Below are 21,868 nucleotides of genomic sequence, written 5' to 3'. Positions count from 1 at the left end.
GAGAGTCTATTTAGAAGCTTACAAACAATCTTTCTCTTAAACACACACACACACACACACACACTGTCAGAAAACCTCTGTCGAGAGGGAAGCGCTCTCTCTTTCCCAGACTTCTTCATCTCATTATTATTCTGTTCCAGTTTCAGGTTTTCACTGATCTTCTGCTGCTGTCAGGTTGCCATAGCGCTGTGTTTCGGTTAGCGTGTACGACGGCGTGACCCATTTTTCACCCCCCCATCATCCCTCGCCCTCAATAACCCCTCTTTCCCCTCCTCCATCACAGAAACCCTCCACAGGCCTGTTTTCCTCATTCACCACTTGGACTCGCTTTTCTTTTCCCCAAATGTCTGAGATCTTACATTTGCTGCTTATTCAGTTCTTTAGTTTTTTTTTTATTAATGTTGATATTGTTTGAGTAAAAATTATCTCTTAAATAGCTCTTTTGACTAAAATTTTAAAACGAGTTTAATCCCATTATCTCCATTGAGAAATAGATTTTAAACATATAAACCTTTCAATACTAGATTGTTAGAATCTCTGTGTAATTTTAACTTTTATTCATTTTTTTTTTTTATGTTTGTGTTTTAATGTTTTAAATGTGAATTCAAGGTTCAGTAATTGAAAAACAACACTCTAAGTCTCAGAAGAGATAGACCATACTCATAATCATATGTTTGCAAATATCTTCTGAATATTTTGCAGTCAAATGTTCACTTAGGATCATTGACAATAGTTTTATTGTATCATCATTTATATTTTGTTTGCTATACATCTTTGGAAAAATACAATAAGTACACATCATTTCTTGTCTTGTAAATCCATCATTTTCAGGTTTTGAAATGTTTTAATTACAATCAAAGTTTATAATTTCATCTCAAAGCTGGTTGGTTTGGTTCATGCAGTTTGGGTGAAGAATTATTTTAATTGTTATGGAGAAAATGAATGGGAAACATGAATAATTACTTTGGCTTGTGATTTTAGAAATCTTGAAGTATAATGCACAAGTCGTATTAACCACATTTATGATGCCTATATTTTGTTTTGCTTCCTTTTCTTTTAGGAGCTTGAAAGTCTCCATCCTTTGCAATTCCATGTCTGACTCCATTCGTTGCAATTTTATGGGAAAGAGCAACCAGCACAATTATTTAAAATCCTAAGGATAAGACAGAAGATAGAAAGTCATACAGCTTTCGAATGGCATGATGGTGAGTAAATGACAGATTTTTTAAATATATTGATGCAAATTAGGGTGAATTTTGATGTCATGTTGACTTTGTACTTAAGAAGCTTGTTTCTGCCACAGAATAAAAAAAATAAAAAAAGGTAATTTATATCTCACAATTCTGACTTTTTTTCCCCACAATTGCGAGTTTGTGTTGCAATTCTGACTTTATCATTTGCAATTGCGAGTTTATATCATACCTCTGATAAAAAAGTTTTAAAAAGTCAGAATTGTGTGATATAAATGTGCAATTGCAAGAAAAGAAGTCAGAATTGCAAGATATAAACTCACAATTTTATATGTGAGTTTATGTGAGGTATAAACTTGCAGACTCGTAAAAAAAATCTGAATTGTGAGACATTAACTTGCAATCGCAAATCTGAGAAAAAAGTCACAGGTACCTTTTTATTTTTTTTCTCTGGGGGAAACAAGCTTCAATATTAAACCAAAGAGTTTGTACTGTACAGTATCAAATCAGTCAGTCTTGTAGAAACACAGGCAGATCTGTGTGTGTGTGTGTGTGTGTGTGTGTGTGTTTAACAATCTGATTATGATTTCATTTCATAAGACATTCACGCAAATGAACCAAAAGAAGAGCCGACATGATTTATAAATCAGGAGCGTAATCACAGGATTTACATGACTGGATTACACACACACACACACACACACACACACACACACACACACACACACACACACACACACACACACACACACACACACACACACACACACACACACACACACACACACACACACACACACACACACACACACACACACACAGTATGTAGTGTCTGCCTAGACACATCTGGTGCTGTTTGTCTTTATGGCTGAAAAAGTTTCAAAGCAGGAAGTAAAAAGACTTCTGAGTTTTAACAGGGCAGCACATCCTCTTAAACACACACACACACACACACACACACACACACACACACACACACACACACACACACACACACACACACACACAAACAAACACACACACACATATTGAGGATGTAGCAAAATAATACAAGACAGACTCCAAAACTAGAAGGACTGCATCTAAAAACCTTTACAACACACAGAAAGGCAGTTTGCGCATCTGGCAGTGTTCAGTGAAGAGTTAATGCTGGGAAACCCAGAACTGTTAAACAGAGGTCAAGTCTGTTTACTCTTTTCTTGAAAATCTAGACATCCCTCGTATGTGTCCAGCTTTCAACGTATCCTGCTTGAGTTAGTGCGCTCGAGTTAAGCTGTTAAAATCACGTGAAGAATGTGAGGTTCTGGAGTCCAGCTATCTGAGACATGAAATGCTGAATGTGATGTGATTGTACATGAACTCTTAACACAACCAAAATATACTTGACCGAGGTTATTCAATCAGACCTGGTTATTTAACAGTTGCGCACAGGAGATCACTGAGAATGTGATAAGAGTCACTGATAGAGGAAAACATATGAAGATTGGGATGCTTTAAGTGCCCTACATTTTTATGAATGTGCACTTGTAGTGTACTTTCGAATCTTAAAAGTCTATTTTTAATATACTTGCAGATAATATACTAATGAAATGTCTAAGTACACTTAAGTGCACATTATAATAGTCATATTAAAAGTTTTACTTTAAAGTACATTGTAAATCATTGTTTTAATAAAAAAAAAGTCTTCTTTTGTCATGCTTTAAAGAAGTACACTTATGATGGATCAATACTAAAGCACCTTATAAACTTTCATTTAAAATTTAAACTTAAAGTATATGTTAGTTTAGTTAGTAAACAACTGTCATTCATTGAGAGCTTTTTGTCTTATATATATATATATAAATATATATAAACCAGGGAGCAATATATATATATATATATATATATATATATTATCCCGCTTATTACATGGCTACCTACCAAATAAATCAATAATTTGACATAAAAATATTGATTTAAAAAGGAGTTTATTGATTTAAAAACGATTGTATTGCTTCCGCTAAAGAAAATAGTCCGTTCCGTCTCTACGGTTAGAATCCTGCGTCCATAGCAACGCTCTGTTTTTCATGGCAACGGTGTGTTATACTGGTTATACTTCGCATCAAGAAATAACAGACCGCATTCTACATTAGAATTCAACCAAGCCATGTAATAAATATATATATTTTGGGTTTTCATTTTATGAAAAGAGGAAGTTTCCCCAAAAATGTCGTTTTGAAATGAACAGAGAGTTAAGTATGACTCATTTTTGGCTGAACTGTTCATTATTCCAAGTGTCCCTTTATTAAGTGTTCTGCAAATCACTTTAGATACAAGCATTTGTTTAGTTGTTTGAATTGTTTTCAGTTAGTTGTTAGTTGTATATGCAAATCCGTGTCAAGAAATGTCATAAATTGCTGGCACATCTGGCACACTGGGGCATTACAGTAACACACATTGGTGGGATTTTCCCATCAGCCCTGATTCCCAAACGTTAATCAAATGTGTGGTGAATCACACCGCTGAATCAGCTTTACACTCAGACAGAAACTGATTCAGTCAGAGATTCGCAGACGCTTTCCTCCAAGAAATATCTGTCAACTTCATTTCAATCCGCTTATCCTCCCATCCTTCCTCCAGGCCCCAGGAAGTGGTTCCCCCATCATGAGCAAGACACTGGCATCTCATCCTACAGGAAACAGGAAGTGACCTCACATGCCTGAGGGAGGATGACATATCCTCAGCGTTCAGCATTTCATTTCCATTCAAATTCCAGCTCACAAACTGGAAGGAAGCCAGTTCTGAAATTCTGCAGATAAGATCGCGGAGCGTTTATTTACATGTGAATGTGTGTGTGTGATTTCTGGTAGACTCAGGAATGTCTTATCACATTGGTATCAGTGTGTCGTTGGAGGCACAGGCATGCTCATACTTGAATCTGTGATATCGGAATCACTGCAGACATGCATCATTCACAGACGCTCTTTATGGATGTTTTCACACATAGTTTTGATGGTTTGATCTGAGCTGTTTACTGCTGAACACATGATTCAGGAGGAGAAGACTCTGATTTATTAAAGTATTAGGACCGTTAAACGGGAACACTCTCACAACTTTAGCTAACGTTCTCACAATGTTCTCTCATGTGAACAAAACTTCTTCCAGTAATGTTAATAGGACCTTCCTTCAAAGTTATCTGGTCTTTAAAAATGTTATCAAAACATTAGCACAAAAACATTTATGGAATGTTTTTTCTAACGTTTTTTTTTTTTAAATGTTGCTAACATTCAAAAGTAACATTCCTATAATGTTTAAAGAATAATAGAATGGAATGTTCCCTTAACGTTCACATAACAAAGAAAAACTTTTGAAACATTTAAGAAACTGGGCATTTGGAACGTTCTGAGAACATTCAGAAATAATGTTGTCATAACGTAATGGGAACGTTAGCTAACCGTTTTTAGAACATTTTTCGTCAGCTGGGTAGTAGTGATGGTGACAGTAGTAGTAGGACAGACTGCTATTACACTAATTGTATATTTCAGCCAGTCAGAATTAAGCCAAAATAAAGGTTAAAGGTTGCTGTCAGCCATGATGTGATCTTTCTGATTTATTTTTTATATAAATGGGCAGTAATGGCAGTATTATATATGATGCCAATGATCTATAAATATTTGTCTATTATCAATATTCATCATAAACAATTAATTTACCAGTGTAATTGCCAAAAAGTTTATTATAGCTGAATGTTTTGTAGCAATGTGCTGCAATAATGTTTAAGCACTAAGTTTAAATATTTGCATATTTAAAAATTAAATGTAAATATTTAATTAATAAAAAACATTTAATATTTAGTTAATTTAAGTACATTTTAAATATATTAACTTTAAATAAAAATATCGAAATATGCACAAATAGTATCAGTAATAGTAATAGTATTTTAGTATCAACACATCAAAACGTAACAAAAGATTATTAAAACAATATTGATTTAAAAAGTACTTTATTATTATAAAGTATATATATTATTCCCACATTATTATAAAGTGCTCTTTTTAAATTATATATATATAATTGATTTACTTTGGGTGCATTTATCCACGATTAATAAATGTAATAAAATAACATTTTGGGGGAATATTTTGTGAAGATTTAGAAAAAATGGTTAACCGATTATTGATTAATAAAATGCAACCTTTTCCATCGTATTACTGTTAATGGTTTTTATGAAATCAGTAAGGCACACAAAAGTGCATTAGGTTTTTACCGTGATTAAAATGCCACTTCACGTCATGACCTTTACACATGATTTACTGTAGACGTCAACACTGACATGCATCATTCACAGACGCTCTTTATGCATGTTTTCACACATAGTTTGATGGTTTGATCTGAGCTGTTAGCTAATAGTGGCCCTTAACCGTGGTAAAACCATGGTGTTCAACGTGGAGTTTAACTGTGCCTGTGTTGACTGACCCTCGGGAGAGATCAGAGGATGCTGTTTAAACAGAACCAAACTGGGTCCAGGAAATGCCCACATACACACACACACACACACTGTAAATGAGTGTGTGGTCTTATAAGAGCAGAAGGGAAACGTGCTGGTGTGTGTGTGACGCAGATGGCGGTGGGTGTTTGGGGTGTTTCAGTCTTGAGGTGGGGTGATGATGACAGAGATGTGGTTTTATTAGTTCAGGAAATGATGTAGTGAAATCTGACTGGTCTGAAAACACTACTCTGGAGGCACGTGAACGTCAACATGACATCAAACTTCACCCAATTCACTGACATTCCTGCGCTTATTGTGAATGATTCATCATTCCAATGGAAAAACTCTTGGTTTTCATAATTTTCTCTGAAAAGGTCACTTTCAATAGCCAGAAAGTTAGTTTGGAATTGTTTTGATGTTACAGCAAGAGAATTTTAACTAAATATACAATTGCAATTTAGTTAGAGCAAAAAAACAAAAACAAAAGAGTGCAACCATAAATTTAAATATAAATAAGATTAAAAATATATAGTGCCTCTCACACCTCATTACAATATTTTTGTGATGATGCAAACTTGAGTAGTGTGCAGATTTATATATATATAAATCTAAAGTAGTCCATGTGACATCAGTGGGTTAGTTAGAGGTTTTTGAAGCATCGAAAATACATTTTGGTCCAAAAATAACAAAAACTACGACTTTATTCAGCATTGTATTCTCTTCCTGGGGTGCGTTTCCCGAAAGCATCGTTGGCCAACTATGGTCGCAAGTTCATCGCAATGTCCATTGAACTCTATTGGTAACGACGGAACTTGCGACCATAGTTGGCCAACGATGCTTTCGGGAAACGCACCCCTGGTCTGTTGTCAATCCACGTTCACGACTCCGCAGTGACGCTGCTGACGTGTTATCTGGTGGCGATTAGGACATCCACGACATGCACACTTACGCACCATTTAAAAAAATATAGCAATACCAAAATACAAACAATGTAGAATAGCTTGAAGACAGTAAACGAAGCTCGGGCGCACCAGATAACACGTCAGCAGCGTCGTGAATGTGGATTGACAACAGACCCGGGAGAGAATACAATGCTGAATAAAGTCGTAGTTTTTGTTATTTTTGGACCAAAATGTATTTTCGATGCTTCAAAAACCTCTAACTAACCCACTGATGTCACATGGACTACTTTAATGATGTTTTTATTACCTTTCTGGACATGGACAGTATACCGTACATACATTTTCAATGGAGGGACAGAAAGCTCTCGGACTAAATCTAAAATATCTTAAACTGTGTTCTTACGGGCTTGGAACGACATGAGGGTGAGTCATTAATGACATAATTTTCATTTTTGGGTGAACTAACCCTTTAAGTTCAGTAATTTCACTTAAATGACAATGAAAATGACCTATTAATTGTCATTTAAGTGAAATTACTGAACTTAAATATACAAGCTTGATAAAAATGATCATTCTAGAAGAAAATTTCAGATGGCACTTAGAGGCTTTTGCATCTGAACTCTTCATATATATATATATATATATATATATACAGTATACTATAAATCAAATTAAAATAGTTTTCTTTAATTTAAATGAAATTGAGATCAAATAAAATATGAATATTATGTGAAAATGTTGCCTTGGCATAACCAACTGAAATAAAATAAGTTGAAGTTGAAGTATAAAAAATTACTCAAACTACAACAGAAATAAAATAAAATAAATTAAAGCTAAAAAACTAAAACTATTAAAAATGACAAAAGCACATGTTACCTACATTTAAACTAAAATGAAACTGAAAATATACAAATAAAGCTAATTAAAAATATTAATGAATACTATAATAATATATACATAGCACTGCTATAACATGTTAATTCTTCTTTTTCAGATATAGCCATACCCTAAAACCACAAAAGGAAACAACGTATCTCATTCAACACCTTTGATATTAGTTTTATTCTGAAATATGTCACATTAAGGAAGTGAAATTATTTTTGACTGCGGTTTCATGTTGCTCAAACAAACGGATGTTTTGATAGTGCCATGGGGACACACTGTTTACACTTCAGGGAAATCAACCTACTAAATATTCCTCTTTGCATATTTTTAGCCAGGTTAGATAATGAATGTATATTATCACTGAAAAAATGACACCGCTTTAATGTTTCTGCAGGAAACTGAAGCCACATTGACCAGATCTCCGGGATTCAGTGTGTGTTATCTGACGGGGACACCATTATCAGAGCTGCGAGTCAGATCACGACACCACACAAACCTCAAGACCTAGAGGTCAAAGGTTAGATATTTCACAATCCTTACAAAGGCTTGATTAGTGAATATGAACTTATTATGTTGATGCTACAGTGTTTGTGCAGTTATCTCACACTAACATGGGCAGCCTAGTGTCTCTCTGTGGTCTCTCATTCTTTCTCTTTCTATCTCCTTTGTTCATTCCACACATGCCAGTGTAAATGACAGACGTGGATAAGAGATGTGTGTGTGTGTGTGTGTGTGTGTGTGTGTGTGTGTGTGTGTGTGTGTGTGTGTGTGTGTGTGTGTGTGTGTGTGTTTGTGCTCATCCTCCTTAAGATGAAAGATCAGGGTCATCATTCCCAGACCCGCAGGAGCCTCATACAAACCTCAGGTGTTTGACCGTCTTCAGTGGACGTCTGTGGGACGTTTTACACACTCAGTGTTTAATCACTTAATCACTAACCCTAAATATGAGCAGTAGAAATTAGGGTTGCCATGTCCACATAACAAAACTATCAATGGCTGATCAAAAATAGCCCAAAAGTAACCCAATGACCATCCTAAAACTCAAAATATGCCATATCATATTTATTTTACAGTCTGTTATGAAAACGGCTATATCGTAGTGATCATAAACACAGGTCCCTACCAGTGGCCCTCCTTCACAAAACTTTACAGATCTAACACAGTTTTATCATTGGTAGAATATACAATATCTCAATACAAGCATTTTTCAGTAGCATTGGCAAACCTTGAAGTAATTGTGATACTTGACTTAGATTCTAAAGCAGAAGTATTCAAAGCAAAGTTTAGACATTTAGACATTGTTTGCTTTAGTTGTAAATGTCCTTGTCATATTTCACTGCCCAGGACAAAACCATCCACAGCTAACAGGAAATCCCCTCCTGACAGGAAGTGACACAGCACACACACGACTGTGAAACAGGAAATGCACCATGTGTACGCTCATTCACCGATTCAGAATAGTCAAACACTGAAAACATGGGCGGGGCAATCGCTACAAGCAATTTATATTTAATATAGAATATTTTATCTTTATATTTGAATATTTTTTATCATGACGAGAAAGAATGAATCTGTGAATCATTTATTTGAACCAACGACTGATTCATTGAACTGGACCGTTTGAAATGAATCAGACCAAATCTGATATCTATTTTTGCTACTGAAGTTTAAAGATACTATTTAAACATCTGTTTTAATTCTATCAAGTCTGTAGTAGTCTATAGGATACTTACAAAACAAATAAAAAAAAAACATTAAATGTTTCCATTCAAAGTTGCGAATTAAACTTATACACAAAATTGGGATATGGCTTAAAACATTAGCAAATAAAGCAGCGTTTCCTTCCCATGTGATGGAAATTGGCGCATAATGTCTAATAAAAATGGAAGTTGCTGCAATCATGAAGCCACTGTGACTTTGTTCCTTCATCATAAATGAAGCGTCACAATGAAACACAATAAACGCTGTCATGTTCTCTTGCGTTAGGATGCTGGTGTTTGTGAACTCAATCATGATACGCTTCTGGGAGAGAATTAAAGGGGACATATCATGCTAAATCCACTTTTTTAGCCCTTAAATGCATTTTGTTGTATATTTGGAGTGTTTGGAAGTACAGAAAAGTTGAAATTATTCTCTTCAGGTGCTTCGTTGATATCTTTATATTGTGTTTTGGCCTTATTTTTCAACCTGTTCCGATTTTTCTGTTATCTGTGACGTTTTGTGAACTATTACGTCACAGTATTTGCAGCGGAACTGCCAAATAAGGACATTGACTTCCAGCCCAACACTTCGAGCAATCCGCCATTATTATTTCTCGCTGCAATTTTGTAGTCCAAGCTAAAAGATGCAGAAGTTACGAGAGGGTAAGTTAAAATGTTCGGTTGTTGGATGTAGCAACGCACACGCTTCATTACACCATCTAATGTAGATGAACTGCCGCGCTTGTGACAGGGCGCATGTTTAACTGAAAGAACGAGCAGAGAGAGAGAGACCCGGTCGCGCGCACGCACTCTCTCTCTCTTCGGAGCCAGGCGAAAGTGTAAACAAGACACCGTCTCCAAACTAGACGCTGTCTTGCTCTCTCTCCCTCGCACATATTAATCAAAATAAATCGACACGGTGGTAAAAGGTCGGAAGATCAAAGTTTCATGTTTTAAATACAGTAACACACCATTGCGATACATCCATATGAAGACGTTGTTCTGCAGGTTCGTCGTCTTCATTTTCATCTCGCTCCGGCTCCGACTCTGGCTCGAACATATAAGGCTGGCTGGACAAGTCTTCCGTTGTTGACATTTTGTTAATAACGTGTGAATAAAAAGTTTCTGTGCCGCTAGATAATCGTATCTCTGCTATCAAACTACAAAAATGGCCGAACGGGGTGGAGTTGAACCGAGTGTCACCTCTGCATCCTGGAGAGGGGGCGGGGTATGAAGTGTCTCAATTGTATTTAAAGAGACCGCACCAAAACGAGTTGCTCTCAGACGCACATCAGAAAAGGGGTAGAAAAGGGGCCTGTGGAGCTATAATAATGAGGAATTCAGACCCAAGCATTGCAGTTCCGCTTTATATAGACTACAAATGTATGATTTATATGTAAAAAGGAACGATTTAAAAGCATGATATGTCTCCTTTAAACCAAATCATTCTGATTAGGGCTGTCACTTTTGTGAAAAAATCCTGTTCGATTTTTTAGACATAAGTGTTCATTGAATCGATTGTAAAATCGATTTTCCATGTCTAAAGACGTTTCCATTTTAAACGGCAAATATAGGCAAATCCACGGACAACTAACAGGCATTAGGACGAACGTAAAGAGGGCGCTTAGACGCGCACAAGTCAGCAATATTTCTGATGATTTATTGGCGTGAAGTTTCGAGCACAATGACAAACAGGAGTGCAACATTCTCGAAAAACAATAAGCAGAGTAGACTGCCATAACATCAATGAACAACATCACTGCAGGATTCAACATGCCTGTGTTTACCATTAGAAATGTCAAACAAATTTCGCCTACGTAGGCGACTGTAGCCCGAATCTGTATCTGTATGCATGAGACTGTCTGAATACCGGCAGAATTCATATTTCTGTAGTAAAAAGAGACACATTATGCAGAAGTATAATCTGCTGTTATGTGTGTTTGTCAGAGTCTGCAGTTGCTGTGTGACGCGTGTTCGCTGCGGGCGTATCATGACGAGCTGGAAACTTGTGTTGGTTGGTCCGATCGATTGTGCAATCGATTTTTGAACGTAAAGTGACAGCCCTAATTCTGATGACAGACTTCGACTCAGGCATTTCAGAACCACCTAACCAACATTTGAGATGCTGCGATGTGATTGGTTCGCTGATTAGTCCAGTCATCCAATCACATTCTCTGATATCCCAAAATGCGCATAAAATAGGTGGATGGAAATAAGCTAATGTTCCTTAAATTAATATCAAAATACAGTAAACATTCAAAATATCACTATATGTGTCCGTCAAAACACATACACATTCGGTGACACATTGACACACTTGGTATGCAAAGGAAGCAAGGATGCCAGCAGACAGTTGATAACCTGGATATCAACAGATAACCTTGTCTTTGAATCGAGAGAAGGAATGCACACATTCTGATAGAGAGAAGAGACACGTCATGTGACACATGACACATTTTCCACAGAATCAGATGGGAAATGACAGGGGTGCTGAGTTTTGTTTCAACATGCCTCACGTTTACAATATTGCTCAACACAGTGAGTGCGTGTCATTTCTACATGCTTAGATAGAGCATCTCAAATAGCTCGAATAGTTCTGAAGTGTGTACAGAACAATTACCGCTCATCTCAACGCATAATTAGAGATTCGGGATTGCCGAGGCCTGCATCACTATTGCTCATAACCTCAACACTATCAGATTGTGTCATGAAGCTCGTCCCGGACCGTTAGTGCGAATGTGCTGGTGCTTTACTAAGTTTTCAAGCTTGTGATTTTTATTTGATGGCTGATAACATGGGCGGAAAATGTCATAGACTTACATAGAAGGAATAAACACACAGAAACTGTCTGTTGGTCTCTCTCCTGACCCAAACCTCTGACCTCTGCTGGATAAGGATGCGTTTCCTTATTTCTCCCTGGGACAGGAAAAGGCTTTTTCTGCGGAAACAGTCCCTGTGAAGAGGAAATGATCTCACTGCACCTGTGTGAGGAGGATGAGGACACACACACACACACACACACACACACACACACACACACACACACACACACACACACACACACACACACACACGTTTCCCATGCAGCTGTGTGCAGTTGGATTTTAACAGGAAGTAAAGGAGACGTCAGGCTTTTTTTCCCAGACCTTCTTTCCTCATTCCCAAAAACTGTTCAAACACGTTTGCCACAATTCCCAGTAGTAATTTATTAAAAAATATTATTTTGTAATCATATAAATGTTATTATATTAAGAATCATTTAATAATTGTTATGCACACCAATATAACAATACATAGTATCAAATAACAATATTTACAGATACATTTATTTCGATATATAATAATATGGCATCACTTTACTATAAGGTTCCATTTGTTAACATTATTTAACTAAGTTAACGTTCTAACAATGAAAAATACTTCTAAAGCATTCATTAATCTCTGTTAATGTTAATAATTTCAACATTTACTAAAACATTATTCAAATCAAAAGTTGTACCTGTTAATATTATTAACTGGATTTTTATTAATGGATTTATTTTTATAAATATTATTTTTATTAACTAACATTAACAAAGATTAATAAATACAGTAACACATGTATTGCTAATTGTTAGTTGATAGTAAATGCATTAACTAATATTAAATAATGGGACCTTTTTGTAAAGTGTTACCATTTACTATACATTAAAAAAAAAAGTACAATACAAAAAATACAAAAAATAAAATAATAAAAAGATATTATTATAAGATATCATATATTATTTAATTATTTTTATGCACCAATATAACAATACATATCAAATAGCTATATTTACAGATGCATTTATTTTAATGTGAGATTTTAATACTTGAAAAATGTAATGTTATTTAAAAATATTATCAGACCAAATGTAATACCATAAACTTTAAGATGTTATAAAGTGAACATGATATCAGAATTTACACTATTTACTGTCTTACTGCACATTTCTTTTTTTATTTTGAATGATTCATCATTTCAAATAATAATAACAATTGTTTTTAGCATTTCATCAAAATATAATAACTTTGAAATCCCACTTTCCTTTACAGGTACTGTCACCAATCCACCATTCAAACATCAATTCTGAGAAACAAAATTAAGCCCCACCCTACATTTTTTCTCAGCACTATCATGTTTCACTCATGCATTTTCATGTTTCAATCATAAAAATGATTTATACAACTGGATAGTACAGTACAGACAAAAACAAATGTAATTTCTACATTAAACAAGTTAGTTCAGGCAAGAATAAAAAAAGGTAAATTCTATATTAGTACTCAATTCAAGCTTGTAGAAATTAAAGCTTGAACTTATAAGTATATGTTACTTGGAGTTGTTTGCTATGTTTACTATGCTTTTTTGAGTATGAAAGTTATAAAATGAAGTAAAACCTACTCAACTTTCTGATACTGGTGTTCTCATCATGCACTGGGGCATGAATAATTAATAATGTTTCACTGTTTTCTAGTTGTTTTATCTTTGCTTTTGTTGCTAAGTAAATTTTAAGTAAAATTGATTTCAAATGCTTATTAATGTTGATCATCTCATTGAATCAATCATTCAGATAATAATCCCCAATAATCAAAAATGCTACTGCAAAAAAGATTTTTCAAAGTTTGTACGTTTTAGTCTTTCTACTTCAAAATTTCACTTTTAATTTCACTTGCTGTTTCTTTGGAAAAAAAAATGAAGGTGTAGGATTTACTGCTCTGTAATTGTTGTGAAATTTACTAGCAATTTCTGTGTAATTACCAGTATTACACATGCAAACCAGTCCATTCTTTTATTTCAGAGTACATGCATGACTCATTGGCACAGAATGGAGTGATTCATCTGCGTTAGATCTTGTGATATGTTTGACTGAAATACCGAAATGCCAGTAGTTGTGACACTGTCTTCAGAAGGATCTCCGCAGGTTGGTGAAGTTGAATGACATAAAGAGGAATTTACTCAATTGCAATTCAAAGAAATTCAATAGTCACACTAGAAAGGAATTTCATCACCAAAATGATGTAGATTACATTTCTTTCTCTCAAATGAATAGACATTCTTCTAAATTCATCAAAGCAATTAACAGTCATCAAACCAGCTCATGTTTTCCAGTTTATAAAAGTCAGTCATGCGAAATCATAATGTGAATCTACCGATTATATATTAATGTTTGGCTTCATTTTGAAGACTTTGGGGTAAATGTTCTTTTAAAATGAATGTGATTGACATAAAAATAATGTAATTTTATTTCTTCATAATTTATGATTTCCAAGTAAATGTGTGGTCGCACTAGCCGACCAAGATGTCAGAAGAGAAATGCAATCTAATGTAAAAAAAAAAAAAAAAAAAAAAAAAAAAAAAAGATTAGTTTGCCTAGTGTTTGTGTGCTATGAATATCATTTTAGTAAAAAACAGGATGCTGCCTTAGGAGATAGAGTAGCTATGTAGACTGCAGAAAAAGTAACACTAGTTTTTATATCCTGCTGTCATGTCAAGTAATGATAGTGTGTAACAGGTCTGGGAGTGGATCCAGATATTTATCATGACAGGCATAAATCATTCTCAGGAGGACAAGAGAAACACTGTCTATTGAAGCTTATGGATGGTTTCAGCTTATGGATGAATGCTTCTGACTTTTTTCCCCAGAATTGCTTGATATAAACTCACAATCGCATGTTATAAAGTCAGAATTGCGAAATATAAACTCACAATTCTGACTTTTTTCTCACAATTGAGTTTACATCTCGTAATTGCGACTTTATATCACACAATTCTGAGGAAAAAAAGTCAAGTCTTCCTATAGTATTCTGTGTTTACGTGGTCTTTGGAACCAAATGTAGAATTTCAACTCTAAATTCTAATTGGAAGATTTATGTTCTTAGAAGAAACGCTTATCAACTTTTAAAAAGTTATTTTATACACATGCTGTATCCTTTAACAGGGTGGACATTGGTTATGAGTGGCATTTTGTTAGGTCTTAATAGCCCAAGCCTCAACCAATATAATTTTTTTATTTTCCTTTACAAATGGGAGTTTGAAAGATTTCTATAGGCATTATTTTGAAGGAATGATACAGTGGTTGAATTCATTAATCTCCACACAATCAGGTAACTCTCTCTCACACACAGGAATATGATCGTGAAAAAAATCCTCAGCAATGGCCATAGGCCACTTTCATTATTATAATACATGGCTTTAATAACTGCAGCACAGAGCTGGATACTGGCCTCATTCAGAACCCACTATTACTATGATGATCATATTCCTCATGTTTCAGGTCCTGGACTATGGCATGTAGTCTCAGAGTAGCATTGTTACAGAATCACCTGCAGAAATGCAGTGAATATATACATAGTGTGCATGCATTTTCTTTTCAGTGCGGTACCATGTTAGATCAAGGTCAATTACCAATACTGTTATTAATGGAATAATTAACTTCTGGCAATAATATGGTTTATTGAAAGTAATTTTATAGTCCCCCTGTGGTGAAAATCCAGAATGTAATGATGTTTACATGTGTATGTGGTGTTTTTAATATGCTTTAAGACAAACCATGTGCAAATTCATAAGTCAACACCATTGCTGAGTATTTTCTCCTTAAAACTGCAGTGAACCAAAGACAGTCTCTAAAACATGCTTTGAAATCGCTGGTGTTACGTTGTGACCCCGACGCACAACGTAATGACGAACACGGTTTCCCAGCCCTGTTTGTTTGAACCGCGAGAGGCGTCAAAGCTTACGCTACTCCTACTGTACATCATACATCGTCAAGTGTTACTCTTTTGGTGTAAGTCGACTTGCGTATGGCCATGTGCTGGAAGCTAGTTATTTTAGTCCATAAAGTTTTATATATGGATATTTTTCTTACACTGATGCATCGCTTCACTTCAGAAGGCCTTTATTAACCCCCCAGAGCAGTGTGGAGCACTTTTATCATGGATGGATGCACTGAGATGGACTTCCAAAGACATACACCCATTCACTCCCATTATAAAGCTTGGAAGAGCCAGGACATTTTTTCATATAACTCTGATTGTATTCGTCTGAAAGAAGAGTGTCATATACACCTAGGATGACTTCAGGGTGAGTAAATCATCATGGGCTAATTTTCATTTTTGGGTGAACTATCCCTTTAACCCTCTGATGGTCTTCGTTTAGCAGTCACACTGGGGGCCTTCCCGGTCATAAATGACCGGACACCTAAAAATGAAACTTCCTCCATCCCAGTAAAAACCAATGCAATTTATTTTTGTTCTATAATATTTATTCTTTTTAATTTAGAATTTTGAGACAATTTGATTGAACTTATTAATATTTATGCAATATTTATTGTCCATTTTTTGCCATTGAAAATAAAGTTTTTTTTTTTTTTTTTTAATTTAAAAAAAAAAAAAAATTCTATGCAGTATTTTCGGGTAAAATAGAGACTAGGCTTTCAGAAAAAAAATAAAATAAAAAAAAATTCATCAATTTATTAATCATAAAATTAAATAAAACATGATATTGCATGGGTTTACCACTAGATGTCTGTATAGCTCTAAATGGAGATGTTTGTGAATTCTAGTTGTTTTTGGACCAAATTACTTACTTTTAAGATGTGGATTGAATGTATTTTTTTTAGAAATTCTCAAATAATACTTTTTGCCAAGGTTTATAACATTTTATTAATTATTATTTTAATAATTTTAATAATTATTATATTATTATATATACATATATTAATTATAATTATTAATTATGTTATGTTTTTCACTCTTGATGTTTTAGAGCTTCACCCCTTCATTGCTGAGCATTTTTTTTCTGCATCGTGGCCGATTTGTAGAGAATTTTTGTGTTTTTGTCAATTTCCCATTCATTTCCTATGGGGGTAATTTTGACCGAAGACCAAAATCATAACTAATTTTTTTACAACCACTTAGCATGCTCGGATCATGAACTCAATTTTTTTGTGTGTTCACATACCTAATGCCAGAAAAGACACCAAGTTTCGTAACATTCTGATGAAGCTGTGATTTTTAAAAATTCAAAACAGATTTTTGTAATCTGAATTTATTGGTGTGTATGTGTATAAACGTGTGTTTGTATGTGTGTGTGTGTGGGTGGGTGTGAATTTTTTGCACTCTTGATGTTGTAGAGTGTCACCCCTTTACTGCGGTGTACTTTTTTTTAGAATCGTGTCCGATTTGTAGATTGTACAGACAAAAATTCAGAGAATTTTTGTGTTTTTGTAAATTTCCCATTCATTTCCTATGGGTCGGTCATTTTTGACCGAAGACCACGAGTGTGACTCTTTTTGTTTACGACCACTTAGCATGCTCGGATCATGACCTCAATTTTTTTTTTGTATTCACATACCTAATGCCAGAAAAGTCACCAAGTTTCATAACCTTCCGATGAAGCTGTGATTTTTAAAATTTCAAAACAGAAAATTATTCGGTCAGAAATGACCGAGGACCATCAGAGGGTTAAGTGATACAATTATTGAGTCCAGGGGGACTGCAAATGAACAGACTTCTTCTCAGTATAATTTAAAGAACATGATCAATCCTTTTGAAGGATTTAACATTTAAACTTTTAGCATAAGCTATTTGATATAATAATGAAGGTCACATTTAGTTTTGCTATAGTGTGAAATAACTCCAGATATTGTTTCTCTTTACACTTGATAAGTAAAGTTGATAAGTTAATACTTTGTAAAGAAAATTCTGTAAAACTTTACTTAAAGCCTTTATAATGCATTGTATGGTCTCATTAATAACATTGTAATACTTATCTTTATCTATTCATTGAACACACCTTTAGAAAGTATAATGCATTAAAACACATGACAAACAACCAATTACAGAATCTGCAAATATTATAATGCATTTTATTTTTGGTTACAATTATTTATGAAAGACATAATGCATTATAATGTCCATTATGAATACCTTTATAATGCATTATACATTAAGTAATGTGTTACCGAAAATGTTTCTTTTACTTTTTTAAACAATTGAATTAGTCATTGTTTAGTTATTGGAGTTATTTGCATGTCAAAAAATCTAACGGGGAAAAATATTACCTTATTGGAAAAATACACGCCGTAGAGGGCTAATAAAACAATCAGAAAAAGAAAGGATTTTGTGTTCTTTGATTTTGTGTGTGTGCATCTTTTTGAGGCAGATGAAAGATCTATTTTATCATTTTACATACATGAGTTCAACATAAACTCAACCTAAAAACAATAAATTTCTTCCCCCAAAATGTATGACAGGGTTATGGCGAGTTTCAGTATCCCTGCAGAAACATTTGTCTTAGAATGGCTGAAGATGTTATCAGACTTTAATTCAAAACTTGGCCCTAAATACTTCATTATATGAAACGATTCAGACCAATTCATCTGATATTTTCACTTTGTGTTCATAAGAGCCAAACAGCTGTGAACTTATTCCTCATGAAAAAGGGTAAGGCTTGTTTATGCAATGATAAGGAACTTGACAGATGAGTGAAATACTCATTACTACATGCTGAAGAATGTCTCGCACACATACTGAATTATTTACTGTTGTACTTTCTGTTTAAAACCTCCTGTTGAACGATTCAAGCCTAAGAAAACATGTGCCCTAATGAGACAGCATGACATGTAGCCTTAGCAAAGGTAATCCCAGAATGCATTGTGCCAAGCTCATACATTGATGGCCAATGTTGTCAGGAAAAATGTTGACTGAAAATCAAATGAAAATATTATTTAATAGACGAACATGTGGCTAAATGGGACTACATAGGTTGTTAGGGACATTTAACATCATCACACTGAACAGGTAAACTCATCAATAACACTTTATTTCGATGGTCCACTTTAGACATTCTACTAACTATAAGCAAGTTTGCAACTTTATGTCAACTAGCGGTTATTAGAGTATTAGTAGACTGTCTGCTTAATATCTGCTAACACTTTATTCTGATGTTCTCCAAAAGACAATTTGCAAGTTCATGTCAACTTATTCTACCAACCCGAACCCTAACAGTCTACTAATACTCTAATGAGAGTTAGCTGGCATGTATTTGCAAAGTTACTTATAGTTATAAGAATGTCTAAAGTGGACTATTGATATAAAGTCAAATAAATCATATCGAAATTTGATTGTGGACTATCAGAAATCAGTCAAAAGTCATAAAATATACTCATACTCACTAGTCCACTATAACAGCCTTGTCATGTTTATACTCGCTCTTGCAAACTATTCTAACTCCAACTTTACTATTTGTAGATTTTAAATAAAGATTGAAAGAGTTGTTGGAAACTTATAGTGCTGGAGACGCTGACACTGAGATGTAGTTCATTTATGGCCTAACTTTAGCTTTTTACTTCTGCCAATTGTAAAGGCTTCAAAATTCATAACAGTCGTGTTTATTTGTGAAGATTATCTTGATGAACAAAATGTGTAGGAATCATAAGCCAAAAGCTTATGGAAAAATCCTATTGACTTTTTGTTGAGAGAACCAGGATGATATTAACTCCCGGTGGCCTATTTGTGTTTATGCCTAAGTGTTCTAAAATATTCACTCAGGAACCAGTAAAGTTCCATTTTTGCCAAGATTCTGCCTTTAAAGTTCCAAAATTAGGTTTCAGAACTGTTACCTACCCATATCTGTAAATTATGGAAGCTTGTTTCCGCCACAGAATAAAAATAACAAAGGTAATTGTGACTTTTTATCCCACAATTCTAAAAAAAAATTTGGTTTAGACAAGGTTTGAGTGATATAAACTCGCAATTGTGAGAAAAAATAGTCAAAAAGTCAGAATTGTGATATATAAACTGGCAATTGCAAGAAAAAAAGTTTGAATTGTGAGAAAAAAGTCAGAATTGTGAGTTATAAAGTCAGAATTGCAAGATAAAAACCCGCAATTGCGTGAAAAAAAGTTTGAATTACGAAAAAAAGTCAGAATTGCGAAATATAAACTTGCAATTGCAAGAAAAAAAGTCAGAATTGTGATATATAAACTTGCAATTGCGAAAAAAAAGTCAGAATTGTGATATATAAACTTGCAATTGCGAGAAAAGAAGTCAGAAATGTGATATATAAACTTGCAATTGCGAGAAAAAAAGTCAGAATTGTGATATATAAACTTGCAATTGCGAGAAAAAAAGTTAGAATTGCGAGAAAAAAAGTCAGAATTGCGAGAAAAAAAGTCAGAATTGTGATATATAAACTTGCAATTGCGAGAAAAAAAGTTAGAATTGCGAGAAAAAAGTCAGAATTCCGATATATAAACTTGCAATTGCGAGAAAAAAAGTCAGAATTGTGATATATAAAGTTTCAATTGCGAGAAAAAAAGTTAGAACTGTAATATATAAACTTGCAATTGCGAGAAAAAAAGTCAGAATTGTGATATATAAATTTGCAATTGCGAGAAAAAAAGTCAGAATTGTGAGAAAAAAGTCAGAATTGTGATATATAAACTTGGAATTGCAAGAAAAAAAGTTAGAATTGCGAGAAAAAAGTCAGAATTGTGATATATAAACTTGGAATTGCGAGAAAAAAAGTTAGAATTGCGAGAAAAAAAGTTAGAATTGTGATATATAAACTTGCAATTGCGAGAAAAAAAGTTAGAATTGCGAGAAAAAAGTCAGAATTCCGATATATAAACTTGCAATTGCGAGAAAAAAAGTCAGAATTGTGATATATAAAGTTTCAATTGCGAGAAAAAAAGTTAGAACTGTAATATATAAACTTGCAATTGCGAGAAAAAAAGTCAGAATTGTGATATATAAATTTGCAATTGCGAGAAAAAAAGTCAGAATTGTGAGAAAAAAGTCAGAATTGTGATATATAAACTTGGAATTGCAAGAAAAAAAGTTAGAATTGCGAGAAAAAAGTCAGAATTGTGATATATAAACTTGGAATTGCGAGAAAAAAAGTTAGAATTGCGAGAAAAAAAGTTAGAATTGTGATATATAAACTTGGAATTGCGAGAAAAAAAGTTAGAATTGCGAGAAAAAAAGTCAGAATTGTAATATATAAACTTGCAATTGCGAGAAAAAAAGTTAGAATTGTGATATATAAACTTGCAATTGCAAGAAAAAAATCTGAATTGTCAGATGGAAAGTCACAATTATAGTTTTATTCCATGCGGAAACAAGCTTCCATAATAATTTCATCACTAATGTGTTTTTGTAATTTTTAAAAGCAGTCAGCATAGAGAATGTTTTGAAATATAAAGTTAAAGGAACTATTTATTAACTCACCTTTACATTTACACCTTTACAACCCTCATGCTGTGAATTATTTTCTCTTATTAGACATTTCTCTTAGGAATATACATTCTTCTCACGTTTAAACAGTGACTGTTCACACTTTCAGTAGCTGTCAAACAAGGACCAAAAACTCCATGAAAGAGCCATAAAAGTAGTTCCCGGAGCCTGACAGGACGTGGTCACTATGAAGTGTTGTTGCATGTAAAAGTGGAGCATGTACATCTGTAAGAGCTGTCATAACAACACGGAGGATTTTCCACTACAGTTCACTTCCAGACCCTAGATGGACGCAGAGAGAAAGATAGTGGCCTTCGAACGTTCCTCCGCTGATTTATTTTCATTTTTTTCACAGAAGTCTACAAAGACTCGGTTTGGGAAATTCCTCAATGTCGTTTTCTCTTGCGTTCAGAATAATGCAAATATCTCAGGTGTGGTTCGCCAAGTTTTAATGGTGACAATTATTAA

At 34.2% G+C, this 21,868-nt stretch overlaps 1 long non-coding RNA gene across 2 annotated transcripts in view; it reads left to right on the top strand.

The window, feature by feature from the left end:
- Nucleotides 1-1,066: 1,066 nt before the first annotated feature.
- Nucleotides 1,067-21,868, top strand: part of LOC307149013 — a 32,908-nt gene continuing 12,106 nt past the window's right edge. For both annotated transcript variants that reach the window (XR_013819514.1, XR_013819515.1), the window contains exons 1-3: nt 1,067-1,205; nt 7,840-7,962; nt 13,963-14,085. This is a non-coding gene — a long non-coding RNA (uncharacterized lncRNA). The remainder of the gene's footprint in view (nt 1,206-7,839; nt 7,963-13,962; nt 14,086-21,868) is intronic.

Source organism: Squalius cephalus, assembly GCF_949319135.1.
Source record: "Squalius cephalus genome assembly, chromosome: 21".
NCBI lineage: Eukaryota > Metazoa > Chordata > Actinopteri > Cypriniformes > Leuciscidae > Squalius > Squalius cephalus.
This window is presented reverse-complemented; position numbering and strand designations above follow the sequence as displayed.